The sequence below is a fragment of the Eubalaena glacialis genome, chromosome 1 (genome assembly GCF_028564815.1).
Source record: "Eubalaena glacialis isolate mEubGla1 chromosome 1, mEubGla1.1.hap2.+ XY, whole genome shotgun sequence".
Classification (NCBI taxonomy): domain Eukaryota; kingdom Metazoa; phylum Chordata; class Mammalia; order Artiodactyla; family Balaenidae; genus Eubalaena; species Eubalaena glacialis.
This window is the reverse complement of record NC_083716.1, coordinates 82235963-82262071: the sequence shown is the minus strand read 5'-3', so window position 1 is coordinate 82262071 and position 26109 is coordinate 82235963. Positions and strand designations below refer to the sequence as shown.

At 38.0% G+C, this 26109-nt stretch overlaps 1 protein-coding gene across 4 annotated transcripts in view; it reads left to right on the top strand.

Annotated features, from left to right (window-relative positions):
• Positions 1-26109, top strand: part of CHRM3 (cholinergic receptor muscarinic 3) — a 526832-nt gene that overhangs the window by 314971 nt on the left and 185752 nt on the right. The window contains exon 1 of one of the 4 annotated variants that reach the window (XM_061198271.1): positions 14700-14772. The exons of the other annotated variants lie outside the window; for them this stretch is intronic. The gene's annotated coding sequence lies outside the window, so the exon portion shown is untranslated. Of the gene's footprint in view, positions 1-14699; positions 14773-26109 lie in introns of those variants that run through there. 4 annotated transcript variants of the gene reach the window in all.

Sequence of the window (26109 nt, the reverse complement as noted above, 5' to 3'; positions counted from 1 at the left end):
TGGAAATCATCTTCGTGCTAATCGTAAACGTTAATGAGAAATTCTCTACGCATATGAAAAGAAAAGGCTCTCCAGATAAATTTGGAAAAGAAAAAAGTATGGAACATGGTTGCGGTAAAGCAAATAGCCCCCTTTGAATATAGTTCAAGTTATACTTGCATATATTAGTTTCCTAGGACTGCTGTAACAAAGGACCACAGACTGAAGGACTTAAACTACAGAAGTTTATGGTCTCAGAATTCTGGTGGCTAGAAGTCCAAAATCAGAGTGTTGGCAGGGTTGGTTCCTTCTGAGTGCTGGAAGGAATCATCTGTTCCATGCCTGTCTCTTAGCTTCTTATGCCTGCCAACAATCTTTGGTGTCCTTTGGCTTGTAGATGCATCTCTCCAGTCTCTGCCTTCATCTTCAGATGGTGTTCTCCCATGTCTCTGTATCCAAATTTTTACTTTTTATAAGGACATGAGTCATATTGGATTAAGGCCCACCTGGATGACCCCATTTTTACTTGATTACCTCTGTTAAGACCTTATCTCCAAATAAAGTCACATTATGAGATGCTAGGAGTTTAACATATCTTTTGGAAGGGATACAGATCAACCCATAACAGTATGTAAAGGAGAGAAAAATGACAATTTGGGCTGGAAAAGAGATTCACTTTATGTATCAAGTGGCCTTGATGTTCATAATAAGGAACATAGACATTATTTTAGGCAGTGGAGCTGTGTGGCCAATATGTGCAAGGTGATTAAATTACCTTGGGATACCAAATAAGCTTTTATACACAATTGGGATGCAAAGTTGTGAAGGAAAGGGTAGACATAAATGATATTGAAGACAAAGAGAAATGCAAATTTAAAAAATTTTAACTCTGAGATGAGGAATTTGGATATAAGGGAGGATGGTTAATTTATTACAAGATGGAAGGAAAATTTATGGAGGAAAATAATACCTTCATTCAACTTCCAAGAGATGGAAAAGACACTGAACACAGCGAGGACCCATGACCAATGTGCAGACCATTTCCCCACTCCACGTTGTGATAGTATCTAAAACCCTGTTTTCAAACACCATCTTGAATGGTGTTGGATGGACTGTCTTCTTGGAAGTTTGGAAGGAGGAGAATTTGCTAACCATGAAGCAGAACTGGGAGAGACTCCCACTAACTTCTTAAAACTAGAAAAAGAAATTACTTCCTCTCTGCCCTACACATGCGCACACACACAGGCGCGAACAGGCATACTCTCACACACCAGAGACAGGGAAATGCTAAGGGGATACATACAGAAACTAGATTTATTATACAAGTAATTTCCAAAAAAATGTAAAAAACAAAATGATGTCTTTCAACATATATGAGGAAAGGGAAGGCAGTGTACAGGAGAGGAAGAAGCAGAGTTTGGGTGGAGTCTGGCAGGCAGCCTTACACAGAGCTCCATAATCTATTTTCTGGGTGACTGTGGACAGATGAACTAATCTTTCAAACTTAGGTTAACGTGCTATGTAAGGTGGGGATAAATATGTCATATAGTTATTTGGAGGATTAGGTGAAATAAGCTATATAAAGAACACAATAAGTGTTACGTAACTCTTTCATTATTATGAATTCTAATTTTCATAAGCATAAGGATTCCAGACGTTACTCCCCATAGAGTTAAACATGTGCTTACACACAGACTGACTTGCTATCTTATTCTTAAGCTGAAAAGAAATTAACTGGATGATAAAAATTTTAATCTGAATCTTTGGATGGAAAAACACATGGCTTTTGTGGCACTGTGATGATTCTTAGCAAAAGTGGTAACTATTGTTTGTGTAAAGTTTCCGTCAGTTTGTTTAGCTTTGCAAACCTAGACGTTCTGAATAATGAGATACTTGTTTTAGAAGTAAATAAAGTCTACATTTTCAAATGAATATACCAATAATTTTGTTGGAAGAAAACTTAAGGAACAATTCTAAACTTTTAATGCAGATGTGTGATATTGGGCCTGCAGAGAAATAGAATAGCACAGAAGCACTGGTTTTGACATAGGATGTAAATAAAACATCCTCCTTTTCTCGTTGCTTTTGTATTTTTTGGTACGCAATAATTCCAGTAGACGTTTTCTGGGCAACAGAGTTTGTCAGCAATTACTCTGTTGAGAATGTAGAAAAGAAAGCAGTAATTAAATACCCTCACTTATCCTACTTTACCCCTGACTCTGTAGCTAAACTTAAACATAGATTGAAAATAAACATACCTTGGGATAACTTAATATAGAAAAGTATTGGGTATCCTTGCCCTTGAAGCAATCTTTTATAAGGTTATAGACAGTAAATGCTTTCATGTATACTACTTTAGCTTTTTCTTTCAATCTGTCTCTGACTTGGTAAATAAATGCTCTGGGATATTTTGTTAAGTGAAATACCCACTTATCTTCTTAAAGAGTAGACTGTGGCAGCATCTGAACGTAGTAATTCTGGAACATGGGAGAGAATGTAGCCTGCAGGATGTTTGAGTCTATGTAGTAACACCTTATTTTATGGATTGAAAAAATAGCCAGGAGACAAAACAAAGCAAAAACCAATCCTACCAATATAACACTACACAATTTTTTAGAAAATAGGAAAAATATAGTCATAATTTCACTCAGCTATTAACATTTTTATTCTTTTTCCTAGTTATAATCACAGTATGTGTAAAAGTTTACAGACATTATATTTTGGAAACCTTAATTAAATTTCCCATCATAATGTGAACTTTTACATTGCTTCATCAGATTTATAATTATCATTTTATTAGATATGTAATATTTCAGAAAATAGTCCTTCATCTTATTAAATATTTCTCTATTGTTAGGCATTTATAGTAATCTCAATGTTTCAATATTTTCAAAATTATAAATAACCATGCAACAAGTTCTCTCGTATATTAGCTAAGATTTCATGTTATGTGTCTTGCCTGAGAATATAATTCCTGAGGTTAGATTGTTCAGGTTTCCACTTCTCAGAACCAGGAAAGAAAATATATTTCAAATTAGAAAAATGTCTTAGCAGAGTTACTATGAATGTGTCTTGAGTTTTTTAAGAAAATAAACCTACAATGTTAGCATTAAATATTCCATAAAGAAATGATAAAATTAATTTTCTGAGAAATTAGGATATCCAAATTGATATTACTTTGTGGGCTAAAGCAAAAATAGATCAAAAAGCTTTTCCTCCTTCCTGGAAGTGGTGTTTATGAGCATGTAAGATACATATTTGAGTTCCTTTTATGAAATATGCAAGGTAACTTAAGAAGGTAGCTACTTCTCAGAGGCAAAAGGCTAGAATGGTTAATTAATTAAATAACTTTTATGAGTCTCTAAGCTTGTCTTCCTCCTTGGGTGTAGAAATGGTTTCTGAGCCTGAAGGGTGAAGGTAGACTTGAGCTTATTTATCGTTATCTTTTGTTGGGCTGTTAAATTGTTTCATTCACAATAGTTTGTTCCTATGGTCCCATGACAAGTTCAGTAACATCAACCAGCCTTCAAGGTCCATGTTGCCAAAAAGAAATTTCCAACTTAAAAAAAAAAAAATGTTACCCAAAACTCTTATCTATCTAGTCCTGCCTAGTTATTTGTATATTTTAAAAAATATAATGCTTCCTATTCCTATTTTTCTGCAACTAAATTGAGTATTCATCAAAAGTTTTAACAGTCAAACCTAGTATAGTCACACTGACCTTGCACCTTCTTGAAACCGTGAAGCTGGTTCCCACCCCAAGCCTTTGCTCTCTCTGTTCCCGCTGTCTAGAATGCTTTCACAGACTGTCCCCTGGTGAGCAGGGGTCTGCTCAAATGCCTCCATCCTCAGGCAGCTTTCACTGATGACCAGATCTAAAATAGTCATACTCCGGATGGTTGCTCCTTTTACATACGTACCCTGCTTTATTTTCTCAGTAAAGCAGCTAATGTTATCTTATTAATTTTGCCGCAATTTTGTGTTCCCCTCTAGAATACAATTCCTTTTAATCAATGACTTTATCTATTCTGTCCATATAGACCAAGCTAGAATAGTCCTTGTTATGTGGTAGGTACTCCATATTTGTTGAAATGATGAATGAATGAGTGAATAAGTGAATTAATGAATGAATGAAATCCATGTTATAGACCTGGATCAGCTGAGAGGGGTTGGGATCCCTTTAAATGGTTATTGGCTGCTTTTGGAAATAATTGTTGTTAGAGACAGGCTTTTAAGAGTTCTCTGACTTAGGAGGCAGTTTCTGGCAGTTTCTTATTTGTTGTGAAGTTCTAGTTAAGTAACTAAATAGAAATAAGTTTAAAGAGATAACCAATGGTATATCTAAATTCTTCATTACTGACAAATAATTGCTTGGTAGCAAAGCTACTTGTTTAATTTTATCCTTAAAGCCTAAGTGTTTAAAAAAAGTCAATACCATAAGTCAAAATGATATCCATATTATATAGGTTAAAAATGATATTAATTGGCATTTGGCACAAAATGTCATTGTATCATGAGATACAACTGAAAGAAACTATGTGGTCCTCCTATACCGTGGCCGGATAAGAAAGGAACTGATGATGATTCTTATAATGGCAATTTCTTTTCACCATCATTGACCCTGAAGGCTGGTTAATATTGTCAAACTTATCATGGGAACCCAGGAACAAAAGATTGTGAATTAGACAATTTAATAGCCCAATTAAATACTAAAAGATAAACAATCTTTCTATCTATATCTATATTCGTATCATTGAAGATCAATCATTGCAGAATTCCCCCATCTAAGTTGGGCAGAGATTTCATAAAGTCTTAGTAATTTCATATCAATAGGTAGGCAGATAATGCAAGAAAATACATCAGGACTGTCTGAGTAATGACATAGCATTGTGAATGATTAATATTGTTAAAACTGTAGAGATAGATGTGATGTGGGTCTGTGTATGCGACACATGGGGAGGGAGACAGGAAGGGGGCAACCTGAGGTTCACTTCAAAAGCAAGCCTCAATTAAGCATGTAAATTAAAATATTTTACTGCATATTATTTAATCATTTAACCATGTATAGTGCAGAGAATTTGATAGCTATAGACTATCAAGTTTAGATTAAGTAATTTAATAAAATTTTCTTATGTCTCATTCTTGGGAAATCACTCCTTTCTGTGCATAAGGACAAAAAAATACAGCCTGTCTCTGAGCACTTCTCATCCATGTACCCAGCATTTTTCAGTACTCCCCAGACAACCTTTGTCTTACTTGTCAACCTCATTCATGCTCTGCCCTCTGCTGGGAAAGCCCATCCTCTTCTTTTCTGGTTTTGTTCGGCTTCATTTTAGGGAATTGAAGGGATACTGTTCTGAGTTTTCACAATTAATTGACCACTCGTGCTCACCCTGCAAGACCTGCCAAAAATGCCACCTCCCCTGTGACACCTGCCTGAGTCCCCAGGTGAGGTAAGTGGGGGCTTCTTTGTGGCCCCCATGGCTTTGTGCAGATGCGACCACTCTGGCGCAGGTGAGATTATTTAGGTTTAGTTCATTGCTTGCCCATCTGTCTGTCTCTCCTTCCACACCATGAGCCCTTGGAGCTCCGCATGGATTATGTCTGTAACAAGTTGGAATTTTTCTGCTCCTCTGAGATCTGGTAAACTTTATTCACCCGTGTCTAACTTTGCATTGTCTTAGAGTCCAGAGCTCGCCCCACAAGTCCTGAAAACTACTCGAGTTAATTTCTGTTCAATCACCAGTGTCTTCATTCCAAGCTCAACGTGCCTTAGTAATTCCCTAGCACCCAGACTCACCACTCAGCCCCTTCCCAATTTGCCAGAAAAAATATTTGACTTTCTCCAGAATTTGGTGAGCTTAGTTAATGATTCACCAAAGATTTGAGGGGTTATGAGGGAAGGGTCACAAAACACAACAAACCCTCAGTCCCCTGCCACTCTCCCTGTCTCCCTTTCCCCGTGTAAAGCTTCAGCCAGATCCTTCCCCAAAGCTCACTCAGGGCAGCTCCTCCTAGACTTAGGCTCCTCCTGATCTCAGCTTTTATCCCTAGCAAGCTTGTTCAGAAACATTCCCACAAAGGAAGCTCCCCCTTTAAGAGAAACTCTCAGACTACCCAAAAAGGGAACAACTGCTTTTATCTCAAGCCTTATTCATCTTTGTCAGGAGCACAAGACCAAGATTTTTGTAGATGCTAAAAAGAAAATATGTTGGACTCTGTTGTCTCATTTAACTTGGTCCCTGATCAATTTCAGGCAACTTCAGCTGTCTTCTGTTTTGGTTATTCTTGGTTGTGATTTGAATGACTTAATTGATTTGTGAGCTATTTTAATTTTCCTTTTGCCCTTTACAAAATTCTCCTCAGATCAGAAGAGAAAACTAGATTGTGTGGAAGTCATCTCTTACTTAGAAATACTTGTGTAAAATAAGTGAAATCTATTATTTTAAAAAACTAAAAATATCAAAATGCACCTTTGAGTTTATCAGTAAGATCATATACTAATAGAACTCTGTGGTTGGAATGAATGAAAACCCAGAGGTCTTTGTAACTGGGAGGATATGTGTGACTATTGAAAACACTCAGCGTTTTAATGAGCTCCTCTTGCCAACCTTTAGGAGGATATAAGCACGATGGCATATTGCTTCTATCACCATAATGGCAATCTCAAAAGCAATTTCCCTTAAGAACCTGAGAAAGGTGATAGAAAGATCTATTTTGTAAAGACTGAAAGAGAACCCCAAAGCACCAATAAATTAGAATTCATCTGTTAACGATAAGGTAAAATGTTCCGTAGTGGACAGAACAGTGTGTGGTGGAGATGATCTGTTATCCCCAAGGGTAGAGTGACTATATCTGGACTATTTCATTACTCCCCTGAAGTGGAATTTGACCATAAAGTAAAAGGACATGTTTTTGGCCTTTTAATTTACCCAGGATTTAAACATGGGTATGATCCATGACGAGCCAATCAGAGATGTGTTTGGCATTCTAAAGCCCCTTTAAATCCTTGTCACGGGGCCAGTTCCCACTGCCTGAAAAGGAAGTCCACACAGGCAACACAAACACTGCCTGCTGAACCTGGGCACAGTCTGCTTTTAAAGAGACTGTGTAAACGTTCTTCATGGGCGTTTCTGTGTGGTAGTAGACAAGAACATAAAACACATTTAAGGGTGTCATCTCCATTTTGGTAGCTTAGCCAAATAAACTAAACTCTGAACTGGAAGTCAGAGATCTGAATTACAATTCCAGCTCTGCGATTTACTGTCTGCATAACGCTACCCAAGTCATTTCTGAGTTCTGGGTGCCAGTTTCTCCATCTGTAAATATGGGCGATACTACTTGCCTTATCATTAAACTGTCCATGCTGTAGGAGTGGTTGATACCTTGTGCGTCCTTCACATCTGCAGTTGTGCCTGGTCCAGTGCTCAGTAAGTGCCTTTTGAGGAACTGAGTGGGGTTTGTCGTGGTCATCAAATAGAATGATAAGCAGAACAAGGTCCAGATAAAATATGGAATGATTAATGCAATTATATTATCGATGAGACGTTATTGGAGGTAACATTACTTACTCAACAGTTTGCACAAACACCAACGCCACATGATTTTGTTGTTGAAGTATGGTTTGTTTTTTTTTTTTTAATTGAAGAATGGTTGGTTTACAATGTTTCAGGTGCACAGCAAAGTAATTCAGTTATACATATCTATCTACCTATCTATCTATCTATCTATATATATATATCTCTTCTTTTTCAGACTCTTTTTCATTATAGTTTATTATAAGATATTAAATATAGTTTCCTGTGCTGTATGGTTGGTGCTTGTTGTTTATCTATTTTATGTATGGTAGTGTGTATCTGTTAATCCCAAATTCCCAATTTATCCCCCCTTCGGTAACCATAAGTTTGCCTTTTATGTCTGCCAACACCACATTGTAAGAAGCCTTCTTGTGTAATGGATTTGGTCATTCTGTGACTCCAAACACAGTTCCCCATGCTCAGAGTTTTGCGCTTACCTATTTTATTCTGTTATGTCAGCTAAAGCTAGTGTGACCACATGTCCCAGTTTACCAGGGACCTCCACAGTCCACCTGTGTTGTCCCAGCATAATTATTAATATTACCCCCTTTCACCAGCAAATGTCCCAGTTTGGATGATAAATCATATGGTCATTCTATTTAAGCCTAAATAATGATGTTCTATTATATTCTATAAGGAAAAGAGACTAAGCAAGAAACTGGAGAAATGTATACAGCTCCTTATGGTTTTAAACCTTGATCTTGAGACTAGACATATTGTTAAAACAACAGATTTCTCTTATATCACTTGAGTAAGTCATCCATCTTTGTCTAACCAGCAATGCTTACTGAGTCAGATTCTACCTCAAGGCCTTAATTTCCTGGCTTAGAAGTGCTTTCTGCTTGCCTGCAGGAAATCTAGTCTTCTACCAGTTTCCCCACCTGAAGAACTGGAAAGTCCAGGGTCTGCATTCATTCATTCAGTAGATATTTATAGGATCAGCACAGCTAGCATGGCATAAACAGCTAGGTGTGCAGTTGTGAGCAAGAATGTGACCATCCTTCATGGAGGTCACCTTCTAAAGAGAGAAACAAATATTACTAATCACCCAAACATAAAGCTGTGCTTCTGATAATGTTCCAAAGAGAGGTGGAGGTGTAGGGTGCTCTGAGAGCTGATAATAGGGGGATTTGAGCTGATGAAGAATATTCAGGGAAGGTTTCTTTGCGGAAGCTTCAGTTGAGTTGAGATCAGAAAGATAAGTCAACATTACCTTGGTGAGGAAAGAAGAGTAGAGGTGGAAGATCTCTTGGGCCAAAGTCCTGTGGTGGGAGGGGCGTATAAGCACAAGAGTGGGAGGGTGCAGAAAGGCCAGAACTTGCCCAAACACAGTACAGCAGTCAGGGAAAGCCTTGTGGGAAATGAAGCTTCAGAGGTATCACAGGAGGTAGGGAAGAAACAGAAGTGTCTTAAACCAGGGGTATGTGATCAGATTTGTGCTTGGACTATATCAGCTCACCTAAGTTGTGTAAGACAGATTGAGAGGCAAGGGAACCAGAATAGGCAAGATTACAAGGTAGGAGGCTTTCATAGCAGTCCTGGCTGGAGATGAAGATGGACAGATTACAAAAGGAGAGAAATATGCTGGCTTGTTACTCAGGAGGTAAAATCTGTAGATCGAGGTGATGTTGGTAAGATATGGGAGGGGGAAGATGAGGATGGGACCAAGGATGACTTGCAGTTTCTAGCTTGGGCAATTTCATGGTTCACAAATGCATCTTGGCTGCCTTTCATCTTCCACTTTGTCCATCTGACACCAGTCTTGTGTTCATTCTGCTGCAGGGCATGGGATGCTATCCCCAAGAGTGGGCAAAGACCCTGATCTTAATTCCCCAGGAGGAAAACTGTGAGACATTTTTCTTCCTGTTAGAAGACTGTATGTACTAAAGTTCAGGGAAAACAGAAGAGAATTATAACACAGAGAGTAACTCAAAACTACCCCAGAAGTAACTACTTTGGGAGCCCGAAAGCCCACACTCATCCTCATGGAGTCTATAACAAGGTGTATCACTACTTAACCTAGAAAATACCACCAGGTTGCAAGGGTGGACTTACATTCACCAATGGGAGTGATTTCACACATGTAGATGCTTCTTGATATTAAGGCCCTATCCTCCAAAATTCTGCAATAAGGCCATGTCTTTCTTACCCTATTGTAATGCCCTCGTTTCCTTTCCCAAGATTACCTTCTTCCCATAATTGACTCTGCAGATGACCCTTCTATTGGTAAAAAACCAACTTCCCAGCAAAAAGGGTGTCATCTTGTCTTATGATCTCAATAGGTCAATGAGATGGGAACACAAAATCAGAACATTCTGTGATATTCGGACTTAAATTACCCCCTGTAGTTAAACCCTGGAGCGGGGTGTGTTATGAGCAGATTTCATAAGCTTTCTTTGGCTGCAATGTGGATGATGGACTAGAGAGAGGCAAGAGTAGGTATATGGAAGTGAGAAGAAGACTTCCATAGCAATCCCAACATGAGAAGACGAGAATTTGAACCAAGGTAGTGACAGTAGTGGCAGAGAGACACAGAAGAAAAAAAAATCAAAATCATTAAGGCTCAATGATTGAGACAATACATCATAATAATTGAGTCAAGGCTCTGGAGACAACAAATCTAGTTTCCAGACTTGGTTTACTATATACTAGAAATTTGACCTAAGAAAATTGCTTAATTTCTCTAAGCCTCAATAACCACGTCTGTAAAGTGAGAAGGGTGATACCTACTTTACTAGATGGTTGTGAGGATCAAATGGGATAATGTTTCAGAACACTTTGTTGCCTGTCACAGAGTTAAGTGTTAGGTTGAGCTAGGAATTTGATGGGCTCAATTTGGTGAGTTTTGGGTTAGAGGTGCTTGGTGTCTTGGACCATCTAAATGGACAGTTACACAATGGTAAGTGCAACAAATGAAAAAGATGTGGGAGAGAGAGTGATAGAATTGTGCAGACAAAGGCACTGACTATTGCGTAAGACTCAAATGAGTGAGGTGTTAAATAAATGGAGGGAAAAAAAGGCTGAGGAAAGAACACTGGAGAAGAACTTGTTAAAAGTGGGCAAATGAATGGTCCCTGGGGGGAAAAAAATAACCCTGGAGAAGAAATGGCCAGAGAGGTAAGGAGAAATTCAGGAAACGGTGATATTCTAGAAGCCAAGGCAAGAGAGAATTATAAGGAGGGAGTGGCCAATAGTATCAAATACCACAGATTGAGTTAGTAAAAACTGAAAAGTATCCATTAGATCTATCAACTAGGAAGTTATCGATTGCCTTGAAAATATCAACTTCAGCGAAGAACTGGTAAGAATTGAAGACATTTAGATTGGTTAGGAGTGAATGATTGACTGAGTACACAGTATATTTTTAAGTAGTTAGAACATAAAAGGAAAGAGAGAGGGTAGTATAACTAGAAGAGGAGATAGGCTAGATGCAAGGATTTTTGTCAGTGTTCTGGTTTCTTTTGTTTTGAGCAGGCTTGTGTGCAGTGGTGCCCTGATAAACCAGCAACCCGAGGATGGGAGAGGAGACAAAAGCCCTGATTTGTGGCTTTTGCCATTGCCTTGGTGCACATAATTCCATGACTGAAGTCAGGCTATAAGTGTAATATTACTGAATGCAGTTAAAAGATATACATACCTAGAATCAGCCACCAGCTCCAATGTACCACTGCATAGAAGCCAGTGCAATGGGAAAGCTTGAAGGTTTGTATGAGAAATGAAATATCTGATAGAATAGATAAAGACAGTGAGGGTAGAATCAAGGGTACAGGGGGAACTCAGTGTTGGACAAGAGAAAAATGTACCACTTTTAATGAGTTAGGAGGCAAAGATTTGGGTTGGAATAAATTGATAGTAAGGAGATGAAGCTGAATAAGTTCTCACTTCATGGGCTAGCACAAGCCCATGTAAATTAGGAAATGAGGGCTTTGCTGAGAGGGAGCAAGTGGCGGTTGGTATCTAATATTGGATTGGAAGGAACAGATAATGTTTGAAGGAAAAGTGGATGTGGTAGGAGAGTTGGACAGCGTTGAGGTCCCAGTGATATTGAGACCAGCGCCATTCTGCAGTCACATGGATTTTTCCAGAACTTAGCAGCGCAGAAATAAAAAGTATTATATTGTTCTTGGGTTAAAATTTTGCAGGAGAATGTGGAGGGTGGGCAAGAATTCAGGGGAGCAGTGGGTATTGACAAAAGCATGCTTAAAGTGATAGGCTCTGATGTCTAGGATGAAGAGAGAGAAGAGTAGAGCCAGAAGCATCGATTCAACCATTGCCATTGAAAAAAGAAAGTGGCCTTTTGTTTTTTTTTTTTGTTTTTTTTTTTTTGGCTGTGTTGGGTCTTCGTTGCTGCGCGCAGGCTTTCTCTAGTTGGGGCGAGCGGGAGCTACTCTTCATTGCTTCTCATTGCACTGGTTTCTCTTGTTGCAGAGCATGGGCTCTAGGTGCGCGGGCTTCAGTAGTTGTGGTGTGTCAGCTCAGTAATTGTGGCTCACGGGCTCTAGAGCGCAGGCTCAGTAGTTGTGCACAGGCTTAGTTGCTCCGCGGCATGTGAGATTTTCCCGGGCCAGGGATCGAACCCCTGTCCCCTGCATTGGCAGGCGGATTCTCAACCACTGCGCCGCCAGGGAAGTCCAAGAAAATAAGACTTTTAAGAGAGTTAAAGTCTTAATGAGGTTGTGGAACAGACGTAGAGGAACTATGAAATCGAGAAAGCTGAAAAGATGGAGGGGGCGGTGCTGGTGAGAGAATATCACAGAGTGAATAAGTAAAGAGGGAACAGAGTTTGGGTGACCATGAATGTGACTGGCTGAAGCAGAGTAGAGGTGAAGATCATTAAAGTGAGTAAGGGAAGGCGTTGGATGGTCATTCAAAAGGACATTATAGTTACCCAGGGTCTTGGGTTGTATATTAAGACTTTAAACCACGTGTCCAAGTGTTCGTTGGATGTAAGGGGGGGTCACTGGGATTACAGCCGTTTGCAGGGGAAAATGGGGTATAGTTAAACAGTGCAAGCCTCAAAAGAGAGCATGCTTTATAGGACAGTGAAAAAATAGTATTTTTCTAAGTGATAATGAAGAAACCTAGCCAGTGAGTCCTGAGATAGTATGATTTTTTTTTTTAGTTACGAGCCTGCACTTCAGTAAACATTAGTAGACACAGGGAAGAGCCCAGGTGCAGCTAAGGTGGAAATCAGGGGAAGGCAGCTCTCTCCCAAGATGAGAATGCACAAGAGGGTTTTGGTTTATTTGGCTTGGTTTAGGTTTGTTATTTAATTTGGTTTTAGCCATTCACACAAGCATATTTGAAGAATATATGTTTCTGAAGATAGTTATAAGATGACATTTTCAGGAGTAGTAATTGAAATGTTTTCAGTTCCAGAAAGACATAGGTATTCTTAATCACCGTTCCTGCTTTGTGGGTTTTTTGTTTTGTTTTTTTTTTGGCATGAATAAAGTTGTCATGAGTGCATCTTCCAAAGAAGTAAAAGTTCAAGTGTAAGATCTGAGATAAATTGTGAGGTTCTCAAAAAGGCTTATACCTATGCTGGACCCATATGCTTGCTGAGAAAGTAGCCACTGGCCTTGAAAGAAATCAGTTGTATTGACTTTGTTATGCTGGCACCAGGAAAGCACAGAACAGGCTCTTTCGAATAACGGGAGCCTTGCTGGACATTTCAGTATCACAGAAGGGAGTTAGGGCCATTTCTTTGACAGAAATAGAAATATTTTTCTTACCAGACAATTCCATCATCATTGGAAAACGCTAATACAGAATTTAAGAAGGAACAGACACACATATTTATCATAGTTATGTTACTAAAGAGTAAATTAAATGTGGTTGTTGATTATTATCAGTTGGTTAGGGATTTAGGGATTGAAGTGACATTTCTTCAGATACGAGCAGTGACCTATGCGGTAAAGTCCTTGTGTGGCAGAAATGTGAGGTTGGGGATGCTTATAGCTTTTGCTTTCTCAAAGTGTGGTTTACTCTTTTATGCTACCTGTCACTTCTGGCTTAAATGTTGTCCAGGAAATTCACCAACACTGAACAAAGAACCCGCTGCGTGACTTGAGTTTTATCCTTCCGCCTCTGAAATTGACATTCCTTGAGGCAGTGTCCTGAAATGACTTGTCCTGCTCTGGCTAAATGGTAGTAATTTGTGTTTAACTCCAGCGGTTTTTCAAGCAAGCTCATTTTATGCCGTGTCAGTGTCTAGAGTGACATAGTTACAATAGGACAGGGAAGTGGATTTTTCTACATTTATTTCCACTTCATGAGAAGCATGATTTTGCATACTGACAAGTAAATGTTATAGGTGTAAGGGAAAGAGTAGCAACCACCATATTGTTTTGCAAATAATGGTATACAAATGGTATCAAAAAATGCCGAGAAAGATAACAGTGCATGTTATAATGTTCCTGTCAAATAATGGCAAAGCTTTAATCAACTGATATACAGACACACTCAGGATTGAAATGCAGCTTACAAGGTTGAAACATGGCAAGTGGTTCATTGAACGCTGCGCAGAAGGTAAATGAACTGTATATTTTCCAATCACAATTGGAATTTTAAGTGAGCGGAATGGAATAAACTCAGTTTGGAATTTGAAATAAATTCAGTTTGGAATGTGTCTTAGAGACCAAGGTTTACACAAGAGCTACACAAATCTCTCAGCATGGAACATGACACAAGGTGAAATTTTCCTGGCATCTTCGAAGAGCCAGATATGGATTTCTGCAGGACCAGGGCACAGGCAATTGGTCCAGAGCTATTTGTTTCTACTTGGGGAAGGAAACATAGACACTTATTTAGTACCCTGGGGTGGGAGTAACATTCCACCTGGTGGATGGAGTTGTGTATGCTTTCTCAGAAGGGGCTATTTTTAGTTTGGTGTTACCAATAAAATATTTTCATCCTATTTCCATTTTTCTTTCTTTTGATGTCTACTTCAGTAGTTCTAAGTGACTTTATCTATCACACATAGTAAAACTAGTTAGGAAAAAAGAGAAGTGTCTGGAGAAAACACAAGAATCAACTTCCAGTAATTCAGGAGTAACCACCAGCCGCAATTTCCCTGTCTTGTTGCCAAAGCTGTTTTCTCAAACTATAGATTCTCATGAGCCCATAATTTTGCAGGGGAATCGTAAAGGAGACTAGACTTTGTATGCAAAGCTGAAGAAGCAATTGGTAACTAACAATACATCTTTTTTCTAAGGTAAGTTTAAGTCACAAAAAAGACTTAACCTGCAGAGTAGAAAAACCTACATATTTCTTAGGAGCTTAGAAATACTGGGTTAGTTAGGGCTCCAGGGAAATGCAAGGTGCTAGACTTCAAAAAAGACATCATCTGTAGATTAACACACTGGAAAAGGTGGATGACTCCAGGAAAATGGAGAAAATATAAAGAGCACGGGGCTGTGGATTAGAGGTTCATAGTTAGAGTTCGAGGGTTTCGGAAGTGAAATGATGAAGTGGGTGAGCTCCGGGAATGCGGGATAATCAGGTTTGATGGATTGCTTGTTCTGAGTTTATAGTTGTTTGGAGGGATGGAATTATTCCCTTGTACTGCATGTTACATTTTTCCACTAAACCATATTTCCATTCAACAGTAGCTTGTGATTATTTAGCCCTCGTTTGCATTCAGGGAAAATCAAGATAATGCCCTAGAATTTAGCAAATATTTGTTTTCCTGGCAGTGACAGACTTGCCAGTATTACTCTTTCGGGGGCAGATGTACATTGTTTATAGTTTCCACTGCTTGGAGCTTTCTATACATTTATCCTTGGATTAGACTCAAAGTAAGCTGATTTTAGCGAGCCACTGGGTAATTCTGACCATTTCATCTGGCGATTTTAGTCCTGTATTGTTGCAGCTGACCTGTAGACATAAGGAATTACTGGGTCACCAGCTCACGGAAATGTCTTTTGATTATGAGCACACTTTCAACATGTGTCCATTGAAGGTAAGGGGAAAAATATTGCATGATCTACTTGAATGCCAATTTTAGTTAAATAAAAGTGGGATTTCAGGCATGGCCTAGTTGTATCTTCTTAAATTTATGTAGTCGTTCCGCAATTCTGTGTAAAACAAGAGGTCTTTGAAGAGCTGAACGCTCGGATGAAGCAACCGTGTCCTTCAAACCACATCCTTCCTGCTGCCTGTGGGAAAGAGGTGGTGTTAGTAGGGACCCTGAGCACATGCAGAATAGATCTGTGTGTGTTCCCACAAATAAAAGGACATTGTGTGTGTGTTTGGCACCTGTCATGGCAAGAGCAGTTGATTGCTTCCTAAAGCTTTGTTCCAACTCCAGGATCAGCAAGATTTTTAAACACTGAACTAGGAACTAGGCACTAAAAATACATACACAGGAGACCTATGATAGCATTAAGTTTTGGAAGCAAGGCGAAGGCTTGCAAACTGTGTTATAGCTGTGTCATTACTCTCCTTATTATGGTTCAGGGGAAGGGATTTGACAGGCTGTGTATCCAACCTGCAGACTAATGAACCATGTTGTAGTAGCGATTTGAGGTAATGCTTATTGTTTCAGTGAAGATGATCCGGAATGTATAGAACATGAGCATGTATTTTGCTAAAACTGGAAACTTTGCCCTATTTTCTTTGCTTATGTTATTCATATCGGGTTTCATAGAGCCACTGGCAATTCATGATCTTGTCATTTATTCAGAGACAGAGGAGCACCCAATCCAAAAAACAGTTTAAGATAGAATAAAAGTTATATTACAAATTAAGCTTGGATTATTAAAATGAAACAGTAATTTTCTAATGCCACTTGGCTCCAGTTTTCTCAGGGCAAAAATTGGGACTTTTCCATGTTGCAAATAGTTACCAAGTGAACAAAGAGCTCAGTGTGATGTTTTAAATATGCCTGGTGTTTCCAAATGCTTACTCCCAAGTCTTCAAGGGTTTTGTCTGTAGAGATATGGGAAATTTGAGTGTTTTTCTTTTTTAGATTTTCTCTTACTTGATTCTCTAGAGCTTTTACTATATAAAAGTTCATGAACAGGCATGATTTAAAGAGGAAACAACGTCTTATGAAATTCACGTTGGAAATCATGAGTGTTGTATTTGATCCTTACATCAAAGTGGTCATCTCCTTGAATATAATGAAAATAAAGACAGGTGCCATCCCCTTAGGTTTTTTCGAATGCACTTTTTTCAATGTGAATTAAATTTCCTTCTTGAGATATCTATGGCAGGGAGTGATTGTGTTGAGAGGCAGTATGCATTTTTAAATTTTATTTTTGTTTTATTTACACTCAACTGAAATAGATTTGAGAAGAATATATATTTATTTAAGGAAGGAGCTCCAGCAATTATTATAATATGGGAATTATATATTGTGAAATTTTAAATAATGATAATTTTATTCAGGTGATCCAATTAAAGGAGCACTGTTTTGAAGAACTGGGAATATGTCAGAAGCCCAAACTCCATGCTGTGTAAGGACATCTATTTCTCAGAAAACCCAGTGTGTTTCAGTTCTTAGAACAGATACTATGAAAGACTCCCTGTATAATTCGGTGAGTGAAATTCTCTTCAAAGAGAATGCTGAATACAGAAGATGAGGTTAGTAATAGGTAAGAAAGGAATGTCCTTCTCCAACTCACCTTACGGTAGGACTACCATTCCCCCCAGCTCAGATAGCTCTACTAAGTTCATAATCCCAGAGATTTCATGATCAAGTGGGAAGAACCACATTTAAATGATAGGCCTGGCATTAAACATTAAGAATGGCATTTTATTGAGTAATCATTAATGGTTTCAGGGCTTCTAAAACACAATAATGTGTAACCCATGAACGATATAAATGCATTTCATTAACAGGCGGTACAAAGTTTCCAACTGAAAGTAACTCAGAATGGGAGTTTATATTTTAATGAAGGTCAGAAAAAGTACCCTCGTAACAGATTAAAAAGAATGAGAAAAATCTTTTATATATTAGTTCAAATAAAGAACATTTCATTGAAATGATTCCTACATTGAAAATTCATCATGGAATAATCATTGTGTTCTCTTTGTACAGTATGGGAAATACAAAAGAAGTGTTGTATAATCTGGTAGGAGATTATACGCACTCATTTGTGTTATATGCACCTGCGAAACAATTGGAGAAAAATGCAAACAAGGCCAAAAAAATATTAAATTGTAGCATGAAAAAGTAAATGTTGCAGAAGGTGAGGGAAGGGAAAGGAGTTGATGTGGGAGATTTCCAGGACAGTGAGGTATTTTTAAGAAGAACCTTGAAAATGGGTAAAATTTGTACCCTCAACAAAAAGGTAGGGAAAGGTATTCCAGACGATGAAATCCTAGAAGAAAATGAAAAAAATAATTATTTACCCAATTCACATTCAGCTTTTGGTTCAAGGGATAAGCATTTAGAAACAATGCAACTTATTTGATCTTCTCCTGCATAAATTGTTCAATTTCTTTAATGTTCCAGCCAAAGTCTGTGAAGCAGTTTAACCACTTGATTTTGCCAGGCGATTTATAAAGATGTAGTCACCTGGAAAATGCTAAAAGGATTGACTGAAACCAATTTTCTTCCACTCTTGTGAAATATGCCTTTGGTTCAGTCAGGTTGACTTGATAGCTAAGAAAACAAAAAGAACCCATGGGACACATCTCTTAGCGCCCCTTGGCCATGTGGGCCTAACCACTCACATGTACCTAGTTAGCTGCACAAACAGATATTATTGCTATCTGCCCCCTCCCCAATTTAAGTATTATTTTTACCAACTGAAAAATCTTTCCTCTCGCAGTTTAATAGTAAAAAGGACACAAATAACAAAATCTGAAGATGTAGATTCTAGTCTTGTAGTTATTCCTGTTTGTGACTTTGGTCAAGTCAGTTACCTTATTTTCATCTTCGTTTTCACTCATTGAGTTACTGCTCATTAAGCACACTGAGTAGTACAAATGCCTCGTCTGCAATGCAAGTATACTGGAGTTAAGAATCTTCAATATTTAAGCTATTAAAGATAACTTTAATGTACAAATAATACATTTCATTTAGAGCTAAACCAACATATGCAAGAGTTGCATTTATGATGATCATTCAAGGGAATTATAAGCCTGGAAAAGCTATGCATTTTTTTTAAGAACACAATTCATAAACACAATTGTGCCGTATTGAGTCCCACATTTCTTTTACGTGCATTTCTTAAGTACATTCCAGGGTAGAAATAGAGCAGATATCACTTAAGAGATTATAAAATGTTAAAAGGGAAATAAAATTCAAACTAGGTTTGGTTGATTGTGTCATCACTGTAGTAATTTTTTTGATTAAAGCTTGATAGTTCCTTATTGAGAGAGATATAGAGAGAGAGAGAGAGAACCTAGATGAGCACTTGGAATCGATGGAGACTTATGAATTCACTCAATACCCTCTGCTTTCTATCTCTTAATTCCCTCTGTGTAATGTGAAAAATATTGCTGAGTTGCAATGTCAGTGCTATCTAAATCTGCTTTCATGAGAAAGAGGCCATTACTTCAATTTATGTAGCCATACACAAGGCATCATCACTCAGTTATTTACCAGAAATACCAAACACAGGAAACAGTTCCCTTCAGTAAGCATAAAACAGGGCCCAAGTAATTTCTAGAGGTACTTTATTATGAGGATAGTTTTCTAAAGTATAATTGAATTACAGCTTTTATTTTTTAAATTTTAATGCCTTGTCAATATTTTTCTTTGAAAGATCAATAGTTTATATTATCTTTGACAGCAATGACATAAACAGAATTAGATTTTTTTACTTCTTTTGGACTTGATATTTTCAACTTTATCTTTAAAGTGCATAATGGGTCACAAGGACCGGCAAGTTCAACAGTTGGGCAAATGTTTATTAAGCTCCCCTAATGTTATTACTAAACTATATTACCACAACTTACAATAATAATAGCTAACAGATATTGAACAAGTTGTTTGTGCCAGACACAGTGTTTGGTGCTTTATATGCTGTATCTCACTACACTAATCCTGTGTGGGATGTCAAGTGATTAAATATGATCCCCGTCCTTTGTATGAAATGTTTCTAGAACTAGATTGGAAATTACTGTGGTCAGGGTGACTGACCCAGGGCTAATACAGCTCTTTTGTGGCCCCTCCTCTTCTCACCACTGAGCCCCTGCTGTCTAGAACTTAAATATGAGGCCCCAAGGTGTAGACTAGTAGCGTTTTGCATCTTTACAGCCCCAGCTTGGTTGAGTGCCAAATCGTGGAGCTTGCCGAAAATCCGGGGACTTTCACTACAAAAAAATCAGGAAACAAACTCCATTTTATGAACGAGTATGTTTGGGCCCTGAGTTGATAGTCACTAAAGCCAAGCTGTACAATCTCTGTTACTTTCAAATATAGTCGAAAACTTACGAATCTACCCTTTGTCTGTGTCCAAATCAATATTGGCCAAAGCCAGAAGCCTTGCCTTTGTTGGCCATGTTGTAGATGCTGGAACAGTGGTCAGCTTGGCAAGAATGTTGGCTTAGGAGGGCATGAGTACATTCCAGTCTTTATAAACCTCCCCAATTAACAGAAGCATGTCCTGAGCTCCTAGTGGAGTGTAGTAAGTGTGATTCTCTTTCTCAAGTCATTTGTTGATGGGACACATGGCAAAGCCCAAACAGTGCACCTGTGGGGCTAGCACTGAGAAAAAACAGTAATTTTTTGGAGTGTTCTTCAGATTGAGATGTTTTATTATCCCAAGATATTATAGTGGTTAAGAGTCAATTTGAGAAGTATGAATTAATGGGTTGAAGTCCAGGCTTTGCCATTTATTTAATTGTGTGTGCTTTGGGAAGTTACTTAACCTCACTAGACTTCAGGTCCCTTACTTGTAGAATGTGTATACCAGTAGCGCTATCGTGCGGATTCAATGAACTTGTACAGTCAAGTGCTTAGCACAGTTTCTGGTGCAAAGAACACATTTAATAAATGCTGATGTTAGAATAGTTTATAATAATGGTTCACCAATCTGGCATTTTCTCCACATGGATGTTTTAAACATATCTCAAATAGAGCACCTTAATCTTCTTTCGGCATGCCGTATTTCAGCTTTTCACCAAATCATCTAAGCTAGAAATTCTAGTTGCTTCCCCTTTTTTTCTCTTATCTCCCACATGCGATCACTTACCGAGACCTGATGATTTTACCATGTAAATATTCCTAAATTTTCTGCATTCTTATACCAGGGCCTTATTTCAGGCCCTTGTCACCTCTGGAGCTGATTACTAAAGCAGCCAGTCACTTATTCTCTCATTTAATCTTGCCTAATAACCCCTCATCGCTCCCTCCCCAGCAGTGTTCTTCTACAGCTCATGCTCCCTATGGCACTCTTCCCATCACCTGTAAGTGTAAGCCGAGCGTTTAAGGGTAGCATCTTCGTTGATCTGGCTGCTGCTTCCCTCTCTAACTTAATTGCCTTCCTCAACATACTGTGCACTTTGGAAGTTACCTAGGAAATGATTTTTTGAAAATAATTTTGCTATTAGAAAAGTGCTAGCTTTATCATTGTCTGGAGAATAATGGCACTATATTTTCTTTGCTTTTGTGGTATAATGCTAGTATACTTTACCAAGTGATTGGGCCGTTTTTCTACCATTGTAACAGTTAAATTGAAGCTTGGAAAATGAATATTAAGTAAGAACCTAAAGTCAATAAATTATTGATAATCTGTTTTCAAAATATTATAAATTCAATGAATACACATATTAGGTAGAAATATACATATATAAACTAAAATTGAATATATGTTTACTTAAAATGGATGCAGATATACAAGAGTATATATGTTTTTATATACTAGAATAATTCCACCCTCTGCTGTGCTTTTTTGTTTCTTGTTACTAGACACGCCAGTTGTTTCTATGGATGGTCATACTTTTCATGCCAAATGTCTCACTGCATAAATTAAGGTGATATAATTACCTCATCTATTAGGTTTTAAGCTTCTTGACAACAGGGAAACTCTTACAAGAGTGCTACTGTGCTTAGAAAAGGCAAAACACTTTGTAACCAGTCTGTGAATGCTTGTTGATTGGCTGATTGAGGGTCAGATCATGAATTTTGAATTATTTACCCAACAATAATGAGAGTTCTGCTGTCTGGCTAAATACGTTAGAAAGACTCCTTGCCCTAAAATCCAGCCTGGAATTTACAAACTATTTCAAGGGAGGAAAGGTGAAGTGGGTTAAAATAAAAATGGTTGCTGGCTTGAATTCAAATGAGGAACAGTATAGTCTGATTCTTGAGATGTGCACGTTTTCCCCTTTTTAAAATTTATTAAACTTTTCCATACCCCCATAGTCTGACACAGGAGTCAGCAAACCAGGGCCCTCAAGTAAAATGTGCCCCACTGACTGTTTTTTTTTTTTTTAAACAGATTATTTTATTTATTTATTTATGGCTGTGTTGGGTCTTCGTTTCTGTGCGAGGGCTTTCTCCAGTTGTGGCGAGCGGGGACCACTCTTCATCGCGGTGCGCGGGCCTCTCACTATCGCGGCCTCTCTTGTTGCGGAGCACAGGCTCCAGACGCACAGGCTCAGTAATCGTGGCTCACAGGCCCAGTTGCTCCACGGCATGTGGGATCTTCCCAGACCAGGGCTCGAACCCATGTCCCCTGCATTGGCAGGCAGATTCTCAACCACTGCGCCACCAGGGAAGCCCACTGACTTTTTTAAATGAAGTTTTATTGGAACACAGCCATGATCATCCGTTTGCACAGATAGAATAGAAACTCTCAGGTCCTTTAATGGAAGTTTGCTAACTCCTGAAATAGCATATTAGCTCTTCTAATTTTTTTGTCTAGATTTACTTATATTAATATGTAATTTTGGTACATTGTGAGTGGTTATATGTTTTATCTGTGTATTATAAATAATGTTCATCTTGGCACTGAACTTTTGAATAAAAAATAATGGTAAATTAGTTCCCTGGTGGTCTAGTGGTTAGGATTCAGCGCTTTCACTGCCGAGGGCCTGGCTTCAATCCCTGGTGGGGGAACTAGGATTCCCGCAGGCCACAGGGCGTGGCCAAAAAAAATAAAAATAAAAATAAATGGTAAATTCATAATACCCATGGAGTTCATGTGCCCTATATTACTAAACTAGACCCCATTTGTTGGACATTTAGTTTTTTCTATTATATTTTGACTGATTTTGATTTACCTTTTTAAAAATATGACTACCATAGACTTCAAAGTATAAAGTATTAATGTAACTCCTGTATCTAGAGAGGTTTACCAGGTGGTTTACCAGGTTTGGGGGGATAGAACTCACCTTTATGGCCTCAACAATTACCTTTCTGATTATCTACAAGACATATGGTGATATTTAGTGGACAAAAGACTTGCCTGAAGTCAACGGGCAGTAATTCTATTTTCCATTGAGCGTAAAATCCTGTACAGTCTCTATTTTAGTTTTCCTCTGTGAAAACAGACACGACAATAAATGCCTTATGGAACCAACTCCAAGAAATGATGCGCTGATGAAACTGTGTGTTTGTGAATAAATAAGAATGATTTATTTACTATTATGATGTCAGCATCTCACAGTGCCTAACAGATAGCAGTGCTTATTAGATATTTATCATCTGAATTAATAATGATGCAGTAGAGAATTGTAGATGTTCTGGAAGGCTACCAGAACAGTAGTTAAGAGTGTCGCCTCTAGAGAGTTAGCAACCCTGGGTTTGGATATTGGCTCCACCACTCACTACCCCAATCACTTTACATGCATTAGTTAAACTCTAAGCCACAGTTTTGGCACCTGTATGATAAGTATAATAACAGTACCTACGTCACAGAGTTACTGTGAAGATCAAATGGTAAAATCCAAATATAGCACTAACAATGTACTTAGCACATGGACACCTCTCTGTGTATGTAAGTTATTATCATGTACTAGTATGAATCTCAAGTGAAGAGGTATAGCCTGTTTTGAAGGTAATTCTTCCTGGAAGGTCTTCATCTTCTGTTTGGATATCATTGTTATTCTGAGGAGCCTGGCCCTGACGCCAAAAGAATGAATATTAAAATCTTCTCTCATTTCAAAAATGTCAGTTTCATAATTTCTTTGCCAATTGAGCCCTCGACAGGGAGACACTCTCTCTGACCTTTTTTTGGTATTACCAATTGTTTAAAAGTCTCTATTAAATTTTTAAAAGCTCTTGTACTACTTCTCCTTGATGCTTATTGTAGGTTTGGAATCGTGTGCTATAAAAAGTATCTGGCTGTATGTGCTTGTATAATGGAAGTAATTTAATTGGGCACTCTGCCTCCACAGATCAGAAAGGGTCAAATGACTTTTTTAAGAGTACGTGAGAGAAGTATTACAGAAGGGGGGAGAAAAGAGAAGAAAAAAAAAAAAAACCAACCTCACCATTTGCTTTCAGCACTGAATTGTTCATGCTTCATTAAGGCCATTGGTGAGTCTCCCAGGCTGTATATTTGCAAACCTGCTTCACTGACAGACAAGCTCTCCACATGTGTGCTCCTAGAGTGGACGGCTAATCACACCTCACATCTGTTTAGTTTCTATCTGCACAATTTGAAAATCCTGGGACAAGGGCACCTCAAACACGCTGCACCTAATATACTTAACGCACTATTTTGTCAGGAATTCTTGCTGCCTTCGAAGTTTCCTTACTGAACTTCTCCAGGATTACACTTGTCACTTTGGAAGAGTACAAGAAAAAAGATACCTTTCTTAAAAAGGGGATAGATGACCCAACCAAGTTCATCTACATAACCTACTTCCTTTTCACACAACGTCAGCAGAATTAGAGTTAACCGCCTCTCTGCCTTTTTTTGATAAAGGTTTCCTGTCTAAGTGGAGGAAACAGCTTGCCTCTTTCTGAACATACACACACTCATGTCACTCCCCACTGAGAGAAGCTAAATTGGTGGTCAGGGTTACAGACCATTTGAATGAGATTAGGATAGAAGAGATTGCGACCTTAGGGGTCCTGGCAGAAATCCTGAGTTTCTGATTTATGCAACATTAGGATATACGCATGTTGTGGCCAACTCGCTGGTAAACGAGGTAATGTAGGTACAGTGATGAGGGGAGAAAACTAAATCTCCTAGCAAACACCACGTCCATCTGTCTATATTCCTGACTCAGTTTGGTTGAATGAGTCTTTTAGATCTTTCAATCTTTGTCCCCTGTTTTGTAAGTTCACGATAGTAGTTTGGTTATGTGTTATGTAGATGATTTTTTCAAAATAATTAAAATAGAGTACATTGACAAGTTTTTATAGAAAATGAAGCAGAAATGTTTTATTCCCTTGTAGCTGATGGTATTGCAATTAATGGAATAACTTAATCCTTTCCCTTTAGGATATTCCCAAATCAGAATGGAAATTTTGGCACAAAGTCTGTTTTTCATTCTAATTTTGACTCAGGGGTCTATCTTTCATCAAGCAGGCAGGTCTCCGTTGTACACACATGCACACACACACACACATACATGCATGCATGCTTACACACTTATTTGTATCCTTTGAGCCACCAAAAGGACTATCACTGCTATAGATAAAACCAACACAGGTTCATTCATTCAGTTCTTCATTTGGAGTGTTTTGAGTACTCATCGTGTTTAAGGTGTCGTCTAGATCAGCAATTCTCCAAGTGTGGTCTGTTGAGATGTTTTTTGTTTTTTGTTTTTTTTTCAAGACTATTCCAGAAGGGAGTACACCAGGTCAGAACTCTTTAAAATATTAAGATGATACTCTGTTGACATTTGCACTGATGGTGTAAAAACAATAGTAAATAAAACTGCTGGTTCCTTAGCAAGAATCAAGTTAGGGATACAAAACTACTAGTCATTGTAGTCTTCACTACCCCTTGCCCACGCAGATTTCACTTAAGAATGTTTGAGATGAAGCAGTTAAAAAATAAAAGCCAACTATTTTGTTAAATCTCTATCCTTGAGGACACATCATTTTAATATTCTCTGTGCACAGTGTGAAATATGCATAAATTTCTGTCTCATACTGAAGCATGATGTTTGGCTTAAAAAAAAACCACATGTGCTTGTTTCAGACGCAAGCTGAACAAACCACTTTTTTCATGGAACACCATTTGTATTTGAAAGAACAACTAACAGACAAATTCTGGTTATTCAGACTTGAATATTTTCTTTAAAATATTTTTTAAAGATATTTTCTTTAAAATGAATGAAATGAGCTGTGAGTTAAAGAAAAATAGTTGACAGTACTTGTTGACAATGGTAAATTTTAACCTTTCAAGTAAAAATTAAAATTTTCAAAAAATTATATCCACCACATGAGTTTGACAGCTTTATAATATTTTAAAAGTTTGAGACAGGTGTAATGAGACCGGTGATATTAATTAATGTGACTATTTTGTATTGCAAAAAACGTGTTGAAATCTGGAAGATCTACATAAGTCAATGAACCAATGTTTTTTTTAAAAATGCAAGATGGTACAGAATTATGCATTGGTAAAAGATTCATTCAAAATACAATGGATTTTAATATAGCATTGTATGAAAAGTATGGTTTTAGATTTCACAT